At 39.5% G+C, this 19,321-nt stretch overlaps 1 long non-coding RNA gene and 1 other non-coding gene across 2 annotated transcripts; one reads left to right on the top strand and one right to left on the bottom strand.

Moving 5' to 3' along the window:
• Positions 1-2,236: 2,236 nt before the first annotated feature.
• On the bottom strand, positions 2,237-2,342 carry LOC147359383 (U6 spliceosomal RNA). The gene has a single exon (XR_015141395.1). It is a non-coding gene; the product is annotated as a U6 spliceosomal RNA (small nuclear RNA).
• A 4,297-nt stretch (positions 2,343-6,639) lies between these two features.
• Positions 6,640-10,067, top strand: LOC147359382 (uncharacterized). Its single transcript, XR_015140756.1, has 3 exons — positions 6,640-7,123; positions 7,213-7,392; positions 8,204-10,067. It is a non-coding gene; the product is annotated as an uncharacterized LOC147359382 (long non-coding RNA).
• The last annotated feature ends 9,254 nt before the right edge of the window (positions 10,068-19,321 follow it).

Below are 19,321 nucleotides of genomic sequence, written 5' to 3'. Positions count from 1 at the left end.
AAATAAACTACTAATACTGTATACTTTCTAATACACTCAATCCCTGGCTTACATATGGCCAGGGCCAACCAACCACCAAGACTGGCAAGATTTTTACTTGACTGAAGTTCCCTTCTTTTTTCACCTCTCCCTAGAGTTTTTCCCACGCATGTTTCCTCTTCTCCCTCTCTATTTTAAGCCTCACATGCAGCTTTTACTTTCTCCTCGTTAACAGTGGCTTCATCCACAACACCACCACTTCCTTGAATCTGAACTCTATGCCTCTCGAGAGTTTAGTTGTTTGTTTCAACCTCTACTGCCCTCCTAAGATAAAATACCAAGCACGGGTGAGTTTGAATACTCTTCTGTGGTGTAACCACTAACTCCAAGACTCACCATTCTAATGTAGACACTCTTAACAGAGTGCCTTTCCAAATACAGCAGATTAAGTTCTAGTTTTCCACAGAAACACATACGATGGTTATGTTCTATTACTACGACTGTGCTATTTTCGATGTCATAGGTTTTAGCAGGGCAGCTCTGAGAATCTAAACCCCTTGCAAAACCTTGTTTCCATAGAAAAATATGTTCTGCCTCATAACCAATCAATGAACAAGTAAACTTTTGAAATAAATCCATGAGGATTCCCTGTACTTTTCATCTGAGACTTCAAAGCCTTTCACAAAAACATCATTTTTTTAACAAAACAAAACACACCATTTTGCCATAGCTAATGGTTATTAAAGGGCTTGTTATGTTCACAACTAGGAAGTGTATATTAACAATCTTTGGACATGGAGTGCCAGAGATAATGCACAAATTATTACCAGGGGTATTGGATATGCTTCTTTCCATTTATTAATTCACTACACATTTATTGAGTTCCTGTTCTGTGCAAAGCATCATTCTCGGTACTGGAGACCAAGTAACAAATAAGACAGGCAACAGCCCTATCTTAATGGAATTTACAAATCAAGTGGCTCATGCTTGGCACTTGGTGAGTATTTGTTGAATGAATGATTTAATGTGCCTAAAGAAAACCATTCACATAGAATAAATATTTATGTTTTATAAAAATTAAGTGAAATCATTGAACAGAGGCGCAGCAGAATGCAGAATATAAATTAGACAGGGGAACGTGCTCCAGTGGGGCTTCCCAGTGCTTCAGTAAAGAATCTGCTTACAGTGCAGGAGATACAGGAGACATGGGTTCGCTCCCTGGGCCAGGAAGATCCCCTGGAGTAGGGAATGGCAGCCCACTCCAGTATTCTTGCCTGGAGAATTCCATGGACAGAGGGAGCCTGGCGGACTACAGTCCATGGGGTCACAAAGAGTCAGACACAACTGAAGCGGTGTAGCTCACAGGCATCCTGTGTACAGCTGAAAACATACGAACTCCCTAGAAGAGGATCCAAAACCCTTGGGTGATGTTCACTCTTCTTGATATTCTTGTAACTTTATGATGTAAAGGTAACAATATTTAAATTTTATGATTTAAAGTGAATACACACTAGGGGCTACAGTACTGACACTCGCATACCTAAAGCCTGTGCTCTGAAACTGAAGAAGTCACTGTGATGAGAAGCCCACACACCACAACGAAGAGTGACCCCTGATCACCACAACCAGAGAAAGTCCACGTGCAGCAGCAGACACCCGCCACAGCCAAAAAACAAAATGAACGAGTAAATAAATATAAATCTTAAAATAAAGGTAATGCATTTTATGTCATACGATAAGGGGATGGGGAAGAAAACAAAAGTAGACAGACAGGCAGATACACACATACATACAGACACAAACCTACTCATACACACAAGCATGTTCACAGCAAAAGAAAAGCAAGAGATACTTATAACAGTTACATCCTCATTTCTGTAACTGGTTACATGGTCATAGCTGGTATTGATAACTGTATTCTTCCACTACCCATTACATATTCCTTTCATCCTCACCAAGCAACTTGACTGGTTGTGGTTCTTCTCTCTCTCTCTCTCTCTTTTTTTTAAAGTGAGATAGAGTTGATATACAATATTATGTTGCAGGTATATGATCTGTCTGTGTATAGTAATACACAATTTTTCAAGGTTACATTCCATCCCTGGCCATTATGAAACATTGGCTATATTCCCAGTGCTCTACAGTATATTCTTGTAGCTTGTTTATTTTATACATAGTAGTTGGTACATCTTCATCGCCTTCCCTATCTTGCCCCTCCCCACTTTTCTCTCCCCACTGGTAACCGCTAGTTTGTTCTAAAACTGTGGGACACTTGGTGAATTTGCATGTCATCCTTGTGCAGGGCACATGTTAGTCTGCTCTGTATCATTCCAGTTTTAATATTTGTACTGCTGAAGCAGCACTGTTTGTGGTTTTTTACCCAGTAGAGTGACCCAGACCTTCATTCACGAAGCAGCTGGGACGTTAATAGAGCTGCCTGAATTAGACTGTTGTAGTTTTCCATTGACTTTAACCCAGGTTATGTTACTAAGAGAAGCCCTAACAGATCTCCTGAATTCTAGCCACACCCTTCCTTACCTCCATTGCTTGTAGCAATTCAATTTTCCCTTGGCAATCAGGATCAGTTGCTCCAGCCATATAGTAACCCTCTTTTTTGCCTGTTAACTCAGAGGCTTGAGAAGCCCAAAGTGGTCAGGTAACAGTCTTCACTTCCAGTTCTTGGAATCACTGCTCTGTCCCTGGTGGATGCATTCCTCCCTTTGAAACTAAGACCTCTAGACCAGCAGAGCTTATGGTCACAGGGACAGGAAGCAAACTTTTTGCCAGTGGATCACTAGAGGTAGTAGTGAGGTATTCCCCTGCCATTTCCATTCCTTGATTCTTAGACCCATCCCCATGAATTCTGGCCATGAGGGAATATAGCACCATATACTGGTCACCAAGGTAGAGCATACACCACCTTCTGGAAAACCTGGCCTCGGTCCTATAAAGTAGTGACCCTGAGCTGTTCTTGTATTTAACTTTGTCTTCAAAAGGACTTGCCACTATTCTATCAAGCTAACTGCTTCAGGATGGTTGAAGAATAGAAATCTATGAGGGGAGACCACTGACACACTTCATTTGTCATAAAGTGAGTTCCTCGTTCAGAAGCAATGCTGTGTAAAACCATGATGGTGGATAGGGTAGCCCATTCTGTGGCTACCAGTTCACTTCTTTCCCCAGAGATTCTTGTCATCGCCCAATGGGCTCATGAACAATGTAGTCATGGTGACAACATGGACTTCCATTAACCAAGGCCAACCTGGCTATGGCTACCAGAGAGTGTCCAGTCAGCCAGCCGTGGAGACTAACACCGAGTCCCCAATATGGCACCATTCCCAGGGGGAGCAATCAGTTATCTGGTTGGCAGGTTGCTTACACTGGATCACTTTCATCATGGGAGGGCCAGTGTTGGGTATATTTGTTGTTGTTATTTGTTTATTTTTGGCTATGCTGCATGACTTGTGGCTTCTTAGTTCCCCAACCAGGAATCGAACCTGAACCCCAGCAGTGAAAGCACCAAATCCTAACCACTGGACTGCCAAGGATTCCTTCTTTGCAATATTTTGCTTAACAACAACAACAACAACAACAACAAAAATATATATATATATAGAGAGAGAGAGAGCAATGAAACAGCAGTTATGACAGTCTAACTCAACTTTCTTTCATGACCAAAAATCTTGTACTCTATTAACAAAACTGTAGTTATAATAACCAAAACTGAAGAAGTCTTATACATAAATTGCTATTGGCCTGCAATGTAGGAGACCCAGATTCAATCCCTGGGTTGGGAAGATCCTCTGGAGAAGGAAATGGCAACCCACTCCAGTATTCTTGCCTGGAGAATTCCATAGACTGAGGAGCCTGGCAGGCTACAATCCATGGGGTCACAAAGAGTCAGACATGACTGAGCAATTAACACAGATAAACATACTATCAGCAATGAGGCACATCTGTAGTACTAAACTGAGTGCTATATTCAGTATGCTTTCCAGCATACTGTTGCCATCGCCAAGCTGAGAAATTTTGGATCCCCACAGGAATAATTTCAAGATTTCTTATAGTGTGGTGGAATTTTGTAGGATTTTATAAAGAACAAGATAATCAGATTCTTTACTGAGTAAATTCTCCCAGTGTGTTTGGCTTGATTTCACTGTTGGCTTTTCTTTGATCTTTACTAGGTTTTTCATGCTAAATTTTAAATATGGACATTTTTGCAATTCTTTAAGTTTTATTTCCAGTCTGCTCCTTCCTAAAATTGTTTTTCAAATGAAACAAAATGATATATTTTATATAGCATATTTTAAATAATAATAAACAGATTTTTTGGTGATGGCATATATTTTCCAGTCTCATTCTATTATATACATTACTCTGCTTTTATTTTTCTTCCCTTTAATATATCATTAACTTGTGATATTCTTAAATATACTTTAACTCTATTTTGGAATGATTATGGTTTCTTCATGAGACATTTTTGAGGTTTTTTGCTCTTTTTCCTTTCCTACAAATTGTTTCTGTTCTACTCTTGGTCTGTCCCATTGGCCCTTTACCATATATTTTTATTGCTTATTTACTTTTAATGTAACTCTATTTACTATCGTTTCCTTTAATTCTGAATGATTTTAATAAAAATCTATCAATATGAGTTTTTCTCTTTCTCTTTTACACCAATGTTTGTGTGCACGCATGCTCAGTTGTGTCTGACTCTTTACGACCCCATGGACTACAGCCCTCCAGGCTCCTCTGTCCATGGGATTTCCCAGGCAAGAATACTGAAGTGGGTTACCATTTCCTCCTCCAGGGGATCTTCCCAAACCAGGGATCAAACTTGCATCTCCTGCTTTGGCAGGTGGATTCTTTGCCACTGAGCCACTTGAACTAGTCTTTGTCATTTCAAGACCCCCTCAAATTTGACCTCAACTTTAAACAGCCTTCCATTTTCTATTCATAGGACTGTGGTGTTAGTCTACACACGTAACTTATACAGTGTTTCACTTATAACTTCCAATTAAACAAGAATTATTATAGTTTTTTAACTTGGTTTCGATATAATACATGCATACACATCTCTATCATACCACAGATGGCACTTCCTCATGTTTACTAGAGCACTTTTTTTCCTGCTAGTAGATAATAAGCCCCTTGAAAACAAGGAGCATATGTCAACCTCTAGTGTCTGGCACAGTGTAGGTTTTTAATGAATGAAGAATAAATGAATGAATAAATGAATGAATGAAAACCATTAGTTGTATAATTTCAGGGGTCCCTTCCAAAAAAAATACTTCCCCTGTGAGCCAAATGGACTTATTTTAAAACAAAAATATTCTTAGAAATCACACTCATTTTAACCTATTCATCCAAGGCAGAAGTTGTCAATCCTGGTTGAGGAAGAGAACCACGTGCTCATCCCACTAAAAATAAATTAGGAGCTCCTATGTGATTCTAAGGGCGTCCCTGGTGGCTCAGATGGTAAAGAATCCTCCTGCAATGCGGGAGACCTGGGTTCGATCCCTGGGTTGGGAAGATCCCCTGGAGGAGGGCAACCCACTCCAGTATTCTTGCCTGGAGAATCCCCAGGGACAGAGGATCCTGGGGGACTACAATCCATAATGTTGCAAAGAGTGGGACAAGACTGAGTGACTGAGCACAGCACAGCGCAGGTGATCCCAAAATGCAGGCAAGGTTGAGAACTGCTAGGCTAAGATAGAAATAACTGATGGCAGGTTCTAAGGTACAAGGACAGAAGAAAATTAGGATCCTAATGACTTGAGGAGAGAAGTTCTTTGTTGGAGGCAGGGCTTGAGGGACAAGGAGTTTGCAATGAGCCCAACTCACCCTCCAAGAGGCTGGAGGTGGCTGGAGAGAGAGAGGTATTTTTAAAAGTATCTATCGTCTTAAAAAATTAAGAGGAAGAGATTATAAGTCATTTTTAAAGAGGCAAACTTTGAAGAGGAAGGAATGTAAAATTTAAATTTAAAAGTGAAGTCAGAGATTCCAACAATTGCTAATAAAAGGGCCCTTTGAGTTTCTTGGGCTTTTTACAAAAATATTCCCCAGGCTCACAAATACTGTAGGCAGACTGCTTATACAGATGAAAAGAAGAATAAATGTTGACATAGCAGAACTTGAGAGAAGAAAAACTGTTTTAAGGAATTAGTAGTCCCCAATTTGTGTCTATACTATAATGACAACAACATAGAAACTATATGTGAATATGTTTTATTTTATTTTTATTACTTATTTATCTGTTTATTAGGCTGCACCGTGTGGTTTGCAGGATCTCATTTCACCAACCAGGGACTGAGCCCAACGCCCTCAGTGAGAGCACTGAGTCCTAACTATTAGACAACCAGGGAACTCCCAACGATGTGTGACTATGGGTTGAACAAGAAAAGAGTGATGATGTTAGACAACTGGCATGTCGAGGTGTATTGAGCTTGAAGCCTGAAGTTCTAGTTCCTACTTTGCTGCTAATCTGCTGTGCTTCCTTACACAGGTGTATTCACTTCTCTGCGGCTCAATTTCCTGACCTGAAAATTGAAAGCCTCAACTAAATCAGTGCTTCTTGCAAGGTTTCTCTAAAAAGAGTAAATAAATGGAGCCCCAAGATCAATAAGGAGGAGCCTGAAGCACCCTCTGTAAGTCCAATTTTTTTTTGAAGTCTTCTATTTTGCCTTAAAAGTCCACATCCCAGTATGTGAATTGCATCTCAGTTAAAGTTTTTTTTTTTTTTTCCCCAAAAGTTCATCCACTTTATATTCTTTAGTCTTTGTGGTTTTTTCCTTTTAAATGAAGCTGAACTTGCATTGTATTTTATACTCTGGTTTTTTTCACCAAGTATTATATCTTTCACATTTTATATGTCATTAAAATGTTGTTCCTTTTCTTTTCATAGCTTTCCAATATTCCATCATATGACCGTATTATAATGCATTACTGTCTCCTAATTTGGGATATTCATGTTACAGTACAGTGTGTTTCTGCCACCAAGCTGCCTTAATTCCAGTCTGCTTGGATCTGTGAAGAGCCTGAGATTTCTTTATAGTTTCTAATTGAATCCTCTGAAGTGCAGAGCTTGGAAAATGAAAAATTTTTTTTTCTCTTATTGCTGCCATGTGTGAAGTGGTCTCTTGGTGACGTAAGTTGTAATTCATTCTTTCTTGAGATCTCACTGCTAAAAGTGGGGAAGAAACTAACGCTTACTGAATCTGGACTGTTTTTGTAAAGGTTATTACAGGTCATCCACCCAGTGAGGTAATGAATATCCCACTTCATATAATAATAAGCTGAGACTCAAACGATTGAGCTGGCTGACTAACGATGTGCAGTACCTGCGATTAAATTGGATCCAATCTCCCCCAGATCTGTTCCAGGCCATCCTGTTCACCACACTTTGGACCCACAGCAGTAAGAGAGGGAGCATAACTACCCCTGCACTTCCCTCTGTTGGCTCTTTTTTTCTTTTTTAATTGAAGTGTATTTGATTGTCAATATTATATTTGTTTCAGGTGTACAACACAATGATTTAATATTTTTATAGATTATATTCCATTTAAAGTTGGGCTACCCTGGTGTCTCAGATGGTAAAGAATCTGCCTGCAATGCAGGAGACCTGGGTTCAATCCCTGAGTCAGGAAGATCCCCTGGAGAAGGGAATGGCTACCCATTCCAGTATTCTTGCCTTGGAAATCCCATGACAGAGGAGCCTGGTGGGTTACAGTCGATGGTATTGCAGAGAGTTGGACGTGACTGAGTGACAAACGCTAAACACTAACATCAGTTCAGTTCAGTAGCTCAGTTGTGTCCAACTCTTTGCGACCCCATGGACTGCAGCATGCCAGGCCTCCCTGTCCATTACAAACTCCTGGAACTTGCTCAAACTCATGTCCATAGTGATTTAATATTTTTATAGACTATATTCAATTTAAAGTTATTAAAAAATAATGGCTATATTCCTTGTGCTGTACAATCTGTCCTTATTGTTAATTTTTTTTTATTCATAGGGATTTTTACCTGTTAATCCCCTCCCCCATCTTGCCTCAACTTCCTTTCTTCTCCTCATCTGATAACCACTAGCTTTTTCTCTAGTCTGTGAGTCTCTTTCTGTTTCATTATATGCATTTGTCTGTTTTATTTTTAAGATTTCACCTGTAAGTGTTAACATAGAGCACTTGTCTTTTCCATCTACCTGATTTCACTGAGTTTAATACCCTCCTAGGTAAACTGCTTTTTTGCATCTGTCAGCAATAATGGACAGAAATGGTATGGACCTAACAGAAGCAGAAGATAGTAAGAAGAGGTGGCAAGATACACAGAACTATACAAAAAAGATCTTCATGACCTAGATAATCATGATGGTGTGATCACTCACCTAGAGCCAGACATCCTGGAATGCAAAGTCAAGTGGGCCTTAGAAAGCATCACTATGAATGGAGCTAGTGGAGGTAATGGAATTCCAGTTGAGCTATTTCAAATCCTAAAAGATGATGCTGTGAAAGTGCTGCACTGAATATGCCAGCAAATCTGGAAAACTCAGCAGTAGCCATAGGACTGGAAAAGGTCAGTTTTCATTCCAATCCCAAAGAAAGGCAATGCCAAAGAATGCTCAAACTACCACACAATTGCACTCATCTCACACGCTAGTAAAGTAATGTCAAAATTCTCCAAGCCAGGCTTCAGCAATACGAGAACTGTGAACTTCCAGGTGTTCAAGCTGGATTTAGAAAAGGCAGAGGAACCAAAGATCAAATTGCCAACATCCATTGGATCATCGAAAAGGCAAGGGTTCCAGAAAAACATCTATTTCTGCTTTATTAACTATGCCAAAGCCTTTGACTGTGTGGATCACAACAAACTGTGGAAAATTCTGAAAGAGATGGGAATACTAGACCACCTGACCTGCCTCTTGAGAAATCTGTATACAGGTCAAGAAGCAACAGATAGAACTGGACATGGAACAACAGACTAGTTCCAAATCAGGAAAGGAGTACGTCAAGTGTGTATTTTGTCATCCTGCTTGTTTAACTTATATGCAGAGTACATCCTGAGAAATAATGGGCTGGAGGAAGCACAAGCTGGAATCACGATTGCTGGGAGAAATATCAATAACCTCAGATATGCAGAAGATACCCTTACGGTAGAAAGTGAAGAAGAACTAAAGAGCCTCTTGATGAAAGTGAAAGAGGAGAGTGAAAAAGTTGGCTTACAGCTCAACATTCAGAAAACTAAGATCATGGCATCCGGTCCCATCAGTTCATGGCAAATAGGTGGGGAAACAGTGAAAACAGTGACAGACTTTATTTTGGGGAGCTCCAAAATCACTGTGGATGGTGACTACAGCCATGAAATTAGAAAATGCTTGCTCCTTGGAAGAAAAGATATGACCAACCTAGATAGCATATTAAAAAGAAGAGACATTACTTTGCCAACAAAGGTCTGTCCAGTCAAGGCTATGGTTTTTCCAGTAGTCATGTATGGATGTGAGAGTTGGACTATAAAGAAAGCTGAGCACTGAAGAATTGATGCTTTTGAACTGTGGTGTTGGAGAAGACTCTTGAGAGTCCCTTGGACTGCAAGGAGTCCATCCTAAAGGAAATAAGTCTTGAATATTCATTGGAAGGACTGATGCTGAAGCTGAAACTCCAATACTTTAGCCACCTGATGTGAAGAGCTGATTCATTTGAAAAGACCCTGATGCTGGGAAAGATAGAAGGTGGGAGGAGAAGGGACGACAGAGGATGAGATGGTTGGATGGCATCACCGACTCAGTGGATGTGAGTTTGAGTAAACTCCGAGAATTGGTGATGGACAGAGAGGCCTGGCATGCTTTAGTCCATGGAGTTGCAAAGTGTCAGACACGACTGAGCGACTGAACTGAACTGAACAGCTTAAACATTTGCCAATCTCTTTTCTTGGCAGTGCCATAATTCCTCCTACAATTAGAATCTCATTTTTGGGGACTTCCCCTGTGTTCCAGTGGCTAAGACTCCACACTCCCAGTGCAGTGGAGCTGGGTTTAATCCCTGGTCAGGCAACTAGATCCGACATGCCTCAGCTGAGAGTTCTCATGCCACAGCTAAAGATACCATACACCAAAACTAAGACCCAGTACAGTCAAATAAATAAATAAAAATCCTTAAAAACTCATTTTTTGATGAGGGTTCTTTGTCATGCGGCAGGTAGTTTTTTTTCCCCAAAGGATAAATAAATGAAGGATTGTTTTACTGCATAGAGCAGGGGTCAGTAAACTTTTTCTGTAAAAGGGCACATAGTGACTATTCTAGACTTTGTGGAACATAGGATCTCATACATATGAGGTCATAAATGTCAGTTCCAACAACTCAACTCTGCCTTTTCAGTGGAAGAGCAGTTACCCACTCACTGTATGTAATAATGGATGTGGCTGTGTTCCAATAAAACTTTATTTAGGGGCACTGAAATCTTAATTTCATATAATGTTCAGTTCCCTCAAATTTATTATTCTTTTGACTTTTTTTTCATCCATTTAAAAATGTACAAATCCATCCTTGCAGTGAGGATTACTGTTGTTTTTTAGTCAATCAGTCATGTCCACCTATTTTGCGACCCCATGGACTGCAGCCCGCCAGGCTCCTCTGTCCATGGGATTTTCCATGGCAAGAATACTGGAGAGGGGATCTTCCAGATCCAGAGAAAGAACCTGCATCCCATGCATTGGCAGGCAGATTTTTTACCACTGAGGCCCCTGGGAAGCCCAAAGTATAATCAATCAGTTTCTCCTAATACCTGTTATTGTCCTTCACCCAAATCCAATCCTCCCTTTCTTCCTTGTCCAGCCTCAACTTCAAGGTCAATCCTGACACTGTCTTCCTTTCATAGGCCCTCGGGCTCTGGTTTTCAGCAACCTGTGGTGTCTGTTTTGTTTGTTTGTTTGTTTTTGCCACACTGCAAGGTGTGTAGGATCTTAGCTCCCCAACCGGGGATTGAACCCGGGCCCCTGCAGTGAAAGCGCCAAGTCCTAACCACTGGAGCACCAAGGAATTCCCAACTGAGTGGTGTCTTGAAGTCAGCCAGGAAACAACAATGAGGTTGCATGAGGAGGGGCGGTGGGGGGTGGGGCGGGTAGGAAATATGAAGAGTTAAACCCCATACCCTCCCCCAAGGTTGCACAGCCCCTGAGGGCAGTCCCTCTCTCAGAGCCAAGCTCTGGTGCGGTGATACCTTCAGGGGATTTGTGTGTCACTCCAGCCTAGAGCATTTCTCCAAGGACTGTCCACTCTCCAGCTTAAATCTGGGTCCACAACATATCTGCTCTTCCAAGCACCAGGCACAATCAGAAGACGGAATAAAAATGGAGCTGAATTTCCAAAATTTTCTGGGCCACTGTCTCCACTTCTCTCAGCTCTTTCAGGTGTATTTTTCATGGAGTAAATCTAGGCAGAGATAAAAGTTAGATACCAAGTACACAGCAAAAGCTCTTCTCTTTCTGTAGTTGGATAATTTGGGCTTTCTGAGCTGAGAAAAGAGATGACATAATACTTCCTACCAGGAAATAACAGGTTTGGGAAATAGACAAATAATTCTGTCCCACTGCAACTGATGAGCTGAACTAAGGTGCTGTTAAAAGTACCAAACGTATGTCAGAGCAAGCCTAAGGTATAAATCATATGACACAATTTTGATGACCAACAAAAGCATTCAGACTAAATGAAAACTAATCTCAGAAAAAAATGAATGGCTTTTAAACAGAACTGCAAGATTAATAAACGAGAAGGTATTATACTTTATTAAATTTGATTTTTTATAAGCATTCATATAGTTACATGAAATTGTACTGGACAAATCAATTCAAATCGACTATTATGGGCACTAGTAAATAAATTAAGAACTAAAAGACCACTAAAAGAACTAAACTAAAAGAACTAAAAGAGGGCTTCTCTGGTGGTCCAGTGGTTAAGAATTTGCCTTGCAGTACAAGGGACACCGGTTTGATCCCTGGTCTGGGAAGATCCCACATGCCATGGTGCCACTGAGCCCCTGTGCTGCCACAACTACTGAAGCCCTTGATCCCTACAGCCCATGCTCTGCAACAAGAGAAGCCATGGTGATGAGAAGCCCACCCACAACAATGAAGACTCAGCACAGCCAAAATAATAAATAAATAATTTTTTAAAAATAAATAAAACCAGCAGATAATATAGTCTTGCTTCAAGTTAATGATATGTACTGTGAACTCTTCAATATCTGGCATGCTAAAAACTGGAAAGCTTCAGTGTGCAGCTCTTTTATCTATCCAGTTATTATTATTTGATATGAGTTTCTGAAGGGCAGAGTCCACGACTGTGCAACTATTCGTCTTTTCATTTCTTGTGCCTAGTTCTGTGTCTAGCATGTCATAAGACACCTAAATACAGTTGGAATGAATGATGAATGAAAAAGGTCACAAGGATAAGACATTGCAAAATTCTGAATTAGTCGTTAAACCATTAAAGAAAGCCAGAATTACATTCAGTGTGTCTCATATTCTAATTATCTGACTATTGTTAATCTGATATCATGTCAAATGGTAAGTTCACAATTAAATGTGATACTCTTATTTCCCCACACAGCTGAAAATTAATTTATTGACATGTCATTAGATGGCAGGTCCAGTGTTAATATTTTTATAGATGTTCTTGAAAGTAATAATAAACACCTTCAGTTTTCAGTGGAAAAATCAAGAGCATTTCATTAAAACAGAGAAACTGGTGAAGCTAGAAATAGAATAAAAATTAACCTGAGACATATAATTTTTACTTTAAAAAAGAAGATTAAGATACTATCAAATATACAATCATATCTGAGTGTAAGTAGTGAAGTATTCACACATGAATACTTTACTCAAATTGAATATATAAAGTTCCATACCTTCTTTTTATCCATTAACCTTACATCTCTGTTTAAAAGCAGTTAATTTTTTTGCAGATTAATTTTCTTTTAGTATGAATACTTTCATTGGTTAGCAAAATACCATCACATCAGCTATACATTCTAGTACTAAAAGCCAAAAAAGTAGTTCAACAATCTGTTCCTTGAATTTTGGGGAAAAATTCTTACAAACTCTCCTAGTGTTCTAAGATGAATAGTTATTTCCCACAATTTGGACAAACAGGTACACTTTCCCCCCACCCCAGGCCGCTGTTCTTTTTCCCTTCAACTTACTGTGGCAAACTATTTATTCCAAAAGTTGGCTGGAGAAGGAAGATGCCACAAGGGCAGCCACATGACCACAAATTTAATGACATGCGTATGAAACTCCAGCATCACATCAAACCAGTCTCTGTAAAGGATGTCAAACCTAGCCGGGGACAGCCAGGTGTTCTGTCTTCTCCAGCTTGCTGAGTCACATATAGAAAACTGTTACAAGGGAATTTCCTGGTATGCGTGTGGTGTGGGCAAAAAAAGTCACAAATGTCTATCACAAGAGCCAGTTTACCTAAACCTGCCCGTACTAAGGATTTTTTTAGTGAAAATGGAGAAAGTCTAAGATCTTCAATATTTTATTTATTTATTTTGGCCAAGCAGCATGTGGGATCTTTGATCCCTGATTAGAAGTCAAAACCACTTCCTCTGCATTGGAAGCATGAAGCCTTAACCACTGGACCATTAGGGAAATCCTGAAGAGCTTTAATATTTTAAATAAAACATACTTTCATATGTGATTACAATAACATAAAAATATGAGTAAAATAGCAATAAAACTAACATAGTTCTCATGTAGGATTGATAAAAATGTGTTTTTTTTTCCCCTTAAAGAATATGATATCTTTCCCCTCAAAGTTTTCTTAAGAATCCCTTTGTTGGAGTTCAAGGTTTTTAAGTGCTAGCCACCCATTTTCCTTACTTGGCCCTGCAATAAACCTTTTCTGCCCCCAAAAACAAATAAACCCCCCCAAAATAAATACCTTTGCTGCAGTACTCTGTGGTGACTAAATGAGAAGGACATCTAAAAAAGAGTGGATATATATGCATACATATGACTGATTCACTTTGCTGTACAGTAGAGACTAAAACACATTGTAAAGCAACTGTACTCCAGTAAAAATTAATTTACAAAGAAACAAGACCTTTGCTGTTGTACACATAAAACTTCTTTAATGAAAACACTATGTGTCTCAAAATCTTTAATTTCCAGCTGTTCTACTGTCCATGATGGAAGACAGGAACTTGGTTGAGAGGTTTTCCTGAAGCAAGGCTGCACAGCAACTATTCTGCAGGGCAAGTCACTCAGCAAGCAGCATGCCCTCTGCGTGGCATCTATCTTGTCATGTCAAAATAATTTGCTTTAAAAAAATAAAGTCTAGAATAAAGATATCACTAGGGAACTTCCTTGGTGGCCCAGTAGTTAAGAACGCACCTTCCAAAGCAGGGGATGTGCAATCCCTGTTTGGGGAAGTAAAATCCCACATGCTGGGGTAGGGGGAGAATAAGTAAGCCCTAGCACTGGTATGGAGAAGGCAATGGCACCCCACTCCAGTACTCTTGCCTGGAAAATCCCAAGAAGCCTGGTGGGCTGCAGTCCATGGGGTCGCTAGAGTCGAACACGACTGAGCGACTTCAATTTCACTTTTCACTTTCCTGCATTGGAGAAGGAAATGGCAACCCACTCCAGTGTTCTTGCCTGGAGAATCCCAGGGACGGGGGAGCCTGGTGGGCTGCCATCTATGGGGTTGCACAGAGTTGGACACGACTGAAGTGACTTAGCAGCACTGGTATGAAGACCCAGTGCAGCCAAATTAAAGGAAAAAAAAATATATATATATATATGTTACTGTATTTCATTAACTTATAATGGGAAATTAAAATATATGTTATACATGATTTTCAGTCTAAAGTAAGAAGAATAAGGGCTTCTTTTTGGTTAATGTCAGTATTTAATCATTTTGGATTCTCTGCATTTCAAAACCTTAACAATTTCAGAATTCCAATTTGCTAATTTACTGTCTTACACCAAAGCAAGTACAGCTGGGTTAGCTAAGTACAAGACACATTTGTTCATCTTAAGGAATTACAAATGCATGATTTTAAGATGTTTTATTGTAATACTATTATAAGTTCAGTTTTTCCATTTGTATTTGAAGCTGGATTAAAATTATGCATCTGGTGACTGGGATATGGGGGAGCATGACGTCCCATTGGTGACAAGCCTTTCAATTAAGCAGAACTAATTCAATATGCCCCTGTAAGAAAACAAAAGGGGTATAAGTATGTTACAATTTTACTGAAATTATGCATCTTTCTTTCTATTCCTTTACCTTCCTCTCCTTCATCTTTCCTTTCTTTCTTATTTTTTAAAAAATTTACCTATTTTTGGCTGTGTTGGCTCTTCAGTTCAGTTCAGTCGCTCAGTCGTGCCCAACTCTCTGTGAGATGTGCAGCACACCAGGCCTCCCTGTCCATCACCAACTCCCAGAGCCTACCCAAGCTCATGTCCATTGAATCAGTGATGCCATTCAGTCATCTCATCCTCTGTCGTCCCCTTCTCCTCCTGTCCTCAATCTTTCCCAGCATCAGGGTCTTTTCAAATGAGTCAGGTCTTTGCATCAGGTGGCCAAAGTATTGGAGTTTCAGCCTCAGCATCAGTCCTCCCAATGAATATTCAGGACTGATTTCCTTTAGGATGGACTGGTTGGATCTCCTTGCAGTCCAAGGGACTCTCAAGAGCCTTCTCCAACACCACAGTTCAAAAGCATCAATTCTTCGGCGCTCGGCTTTCTTTATAGTCCAACTCTCACATCCATACATGACTACTGGAAAAACTGTAGCCTTGACTAAACGGACCTTTGTTAACAAAGTAATGTCTCTGCTTTTGAATATGCTGTCTAGGTTGGTCATAACTTTCCTTCCAAGGAGTAAGCGTCTTTTAATTTCATGGCTGCAATCACCATCTTCAGGGATTTTGGAGCCCCCCAAAATAGTCAACCACTGTTTCCCCATCTATTTGCCAGGAAGTGATGGGACCAGATGCCATGATCTTAGTTTTCTGAATGTTAAGCTTTAAGCCAACGTTTTCACTCTCCTCTTTCACTTTCATCAAGAGGCTCTTTAGTTCTTCTTCTCTTTCTTCCATAAGGGTGGTGTCATCTGCATCTTCATCGCTGCACTTTTCTCTAGTTGCGGAGAGTAGGGGCCACTCCCTAGTTGCAGTACTCGGGCCTCTCTTTGTGGTGACCTCTCTTGCTGTGGAGCATGGGCTCTATGGCAGACAGACCCCAGTGGTTACAGCACGTAGGCTCAGTAGTTGTGGCTCCAGGGCTCCAGAGCACAGGCTCAACAGTTGTGGCACACGGGCTTAGTTGCTCCTTGGCTTGTGGGATCTTCCTGGATCAGGGCTCAAACCCGTGTCTTCTGCATTGGCAGGTAAGATTCTTTACCACTGAGCCATCAGGGAAGTACATCTTTCTGTCTTATTTTTAAACTATGCTTCTTTCAAGACTGAAGTCACTTAATATACATATGGGGCCATTTCTCCCGGAGTTGTGATCGCAAACTCATCCTTAAGAATCTTGTTTGACATTTCATTCTCTTAATATACAGGGAAAGACTTACATTTATTGAATGTGAATAATGGGAAATATGAAACAAGTATAATTAATCTTAAGTGGCGAGTATAAAAAATAATAAACATAAGGTTTTAAATTTTAATCATCAACTTGAAGAATAAAACGTTTAAGACATATCATAAAGATATCAGCAGAAGATGGTTTGTAATCTCAAAACAATGCATGATTGTAGTACATTAAAAGTTTCTTGAGTTAAAACTTCTTTGATTTTGCATTTAAAAAATAAGTGGAAGTCGCTCAGTCATGTCTGGCTCTTGGCAACCCCATGAACTGTAGCCTACCAGGCTTCTCTGTCCATGGGATTTTCCAGGCAAGAGTACTGGAATGGGTTGCCATTTCCTTCTCCAGAGGATCTTCCCGACCCAGGGGTCAAACCCGGGTCTCCCGCATTGTAGGCAGACACTTTTACTGTCTGAGCCACCAGGAAGTCTTTAAAAAAAGACTTATTTAAAAAAATAAAATACCACCAAAAAATGAGGTAAAAAGGAAAACCTCTTACTCCCTCAAGAATAATGGCATAAAATCACAGTCACTTGATAATTACTTTAATAATTACCTTTACTTGTATGATAGAACTATTTTTAAAAAATTATTTAATTTATTTATTTGGCTGTGCCCAATCTTAGTTGCAGTACACAGAATCTTTAGTTTCGGCATGTGGGATATAGTTCCCTGACCAGGGATTGAACCTGGGCCCCCTGCATTGAGAACGCAGTCTTAGCCACTGGACTACCAGGGAAGTCCATTATTTTGTTTTTGTTTTTTACAACTTTATTAAGGGATGGGCTTCCCTGGTGGCTTAGTCGGTAAAGAATCTACCTGCAATGAGGGAGACCTGGGTGAGATTCCTGGGTTAGGAAGATCCCCTGGAGGAGGGCATTGCAACCCACTCCAGTATTCTTGCTTGGAGAATCCCCATGGGCAGAGGAGTTGGACACGACTGAGCAACTAAACACAGCATATTAGGGATATTGACATACAAGAAAACACATTATGATTGATGTGTACAGTTAGATAAGCTGTGACATGTGTATTTCCTTGAAACCACCACTTTGATGAAGCCTGAACAGATCCTTCCCCTCCTCAAGTTTCTTTGTGCCCCTTGACGATCCCTTCTTCTGCTTCCTACCCAACCAACCACCCTCTTTTCTCGGGGCAACCACTGATGTGCTTGCTATCACGGTAGGTCAGTCGGCATCCACCAGTAATTTTTTCCAGGACACCAGCAGGTTTGCCCTTATATAAAATATATAGTATGATCAGCCTCACCCCACCCCATGTCCACGGATCCTGCATCCTTGGATACGAGTGCTGACTGTACTTTTAATAATCTATAACTGACCTAAAAAGTCCTTTCTGCTCATTTTAAAAAAGGATTTTTTTTCCTAACTGGAAGAAAATGTAATAATACCAGAATGAGGCAGATGATACACAGGTCATTAGAAAGCACTCTGAACTGAGTAATGATTTTGCAGATTATTTTTCATATTCCACACCCTAATGCTAATTGGATTAAAGAGTCAAGAATCCAGGAAATGAAGTAAAAGAGATGTGTTGATTTTAATAAATAGGGTGTTTTTTTTTCCTGTCTCATCTGTCAGCTTACTTCTAATTAATAAATAGATTTTCAAAAGTTGGCCCAAAATGGAGATCTCCACTGACAAATGTTCTAATAAACTGTATGTGTCTTAAGAAAAAAAAAAAAAGCCGCTATATGTTGGAGTTCTACATCAATAATAAAATAAAGTGAACTGTGGATATAACATTAAAACACAACCTATATTCTTTCTTATGAAAATATGAGTTTATTCTAACATATTATGACAACATGTCAAAATTATGTTTGCATATAAGATTGGCTGAGGATGCTGGAACTATAGCAGTTGAATTGTGGTGGTTTGTAGACTTCTGTGTATACTTTGCATTTTAGTTTTAATTAAATAAATATGTTGGTAATTAATATGTGTAATTTATTTCTACCTCTTTCTAGTTTACATTATTCAGTTGTACTTGAAGATATGCTTCCTCATTTTGAGTGTTTCTGTAAGACGTGGTATCTCCAGTAAACTTAATACTTCATTTTTTAAACAACACATTTTTCATTCTCTTGACATCACCAAATGAAAATGCTGTACATTGGAACATAAAACAAAAAGAGACCTAAATTAGTTGGAATTATAATATATGTAGCATTAATGCTACATATTGATTACCACAAGGGTGTTACTTTTTACCACTGCAAGTCTTTAGCTATTTCTATAAGCAGCAGAAGTATAGTATTTGTGAAAAGTGGTTGGACTAAAATGCTTTCATGTGGTGAATGCCTATTCAACACTCTCATAAAGCAAATTAATTAGCTTTTCATACAAATGGAGTATTAGTTATTTCAGCTATGTGTATTTCAATTCTTGAAAATTCTTAGATAATTTTAATATCCATAAATCTTTGTAGACAACATAGCCTAATGTATATTTTATGCATTGACTTGTATATGAATTTTAATTAAAATATGTTCCAAATAGCCTATTAGTTCCATAGTTTGCACAGTTTTGAAAGATATAGCAGTGACCAAGCTGATTTGCTAAAATGCTTTTATTTATATACTTCTGATTTAAAAGATATAGAAGCCTCCACAAATGTATTCACATTTCAACACATTTCTGAACACTCTGAACAGAGCACCAGACTTGAAATAAAGTCGCAGTCAAAGGAAAAATTAAGTGGCCAATGGGAGTGTGCCCTGAATGGGAGCGGGC

The sequence above is a fragment of the Bos grunniens genome, chromosome 14, assembly GCF_055505025.1.
Source record: "Bos grunniens cultivar Pamir isolate PY7600 chromosome 14, Bosgru_T2T1.0, whole genome shotgun sequence".
NCBI lineage: Eukaryota > Metazoa > Chordata > Mammalia > Artiodactyla > Bovidae > Bos > Bos grunniens.
The sequence above is the reverse complement of the archived record's forward strand: the minus strand, read 5'-3'. Positions and strand labels throughout refer to the sequence as shown.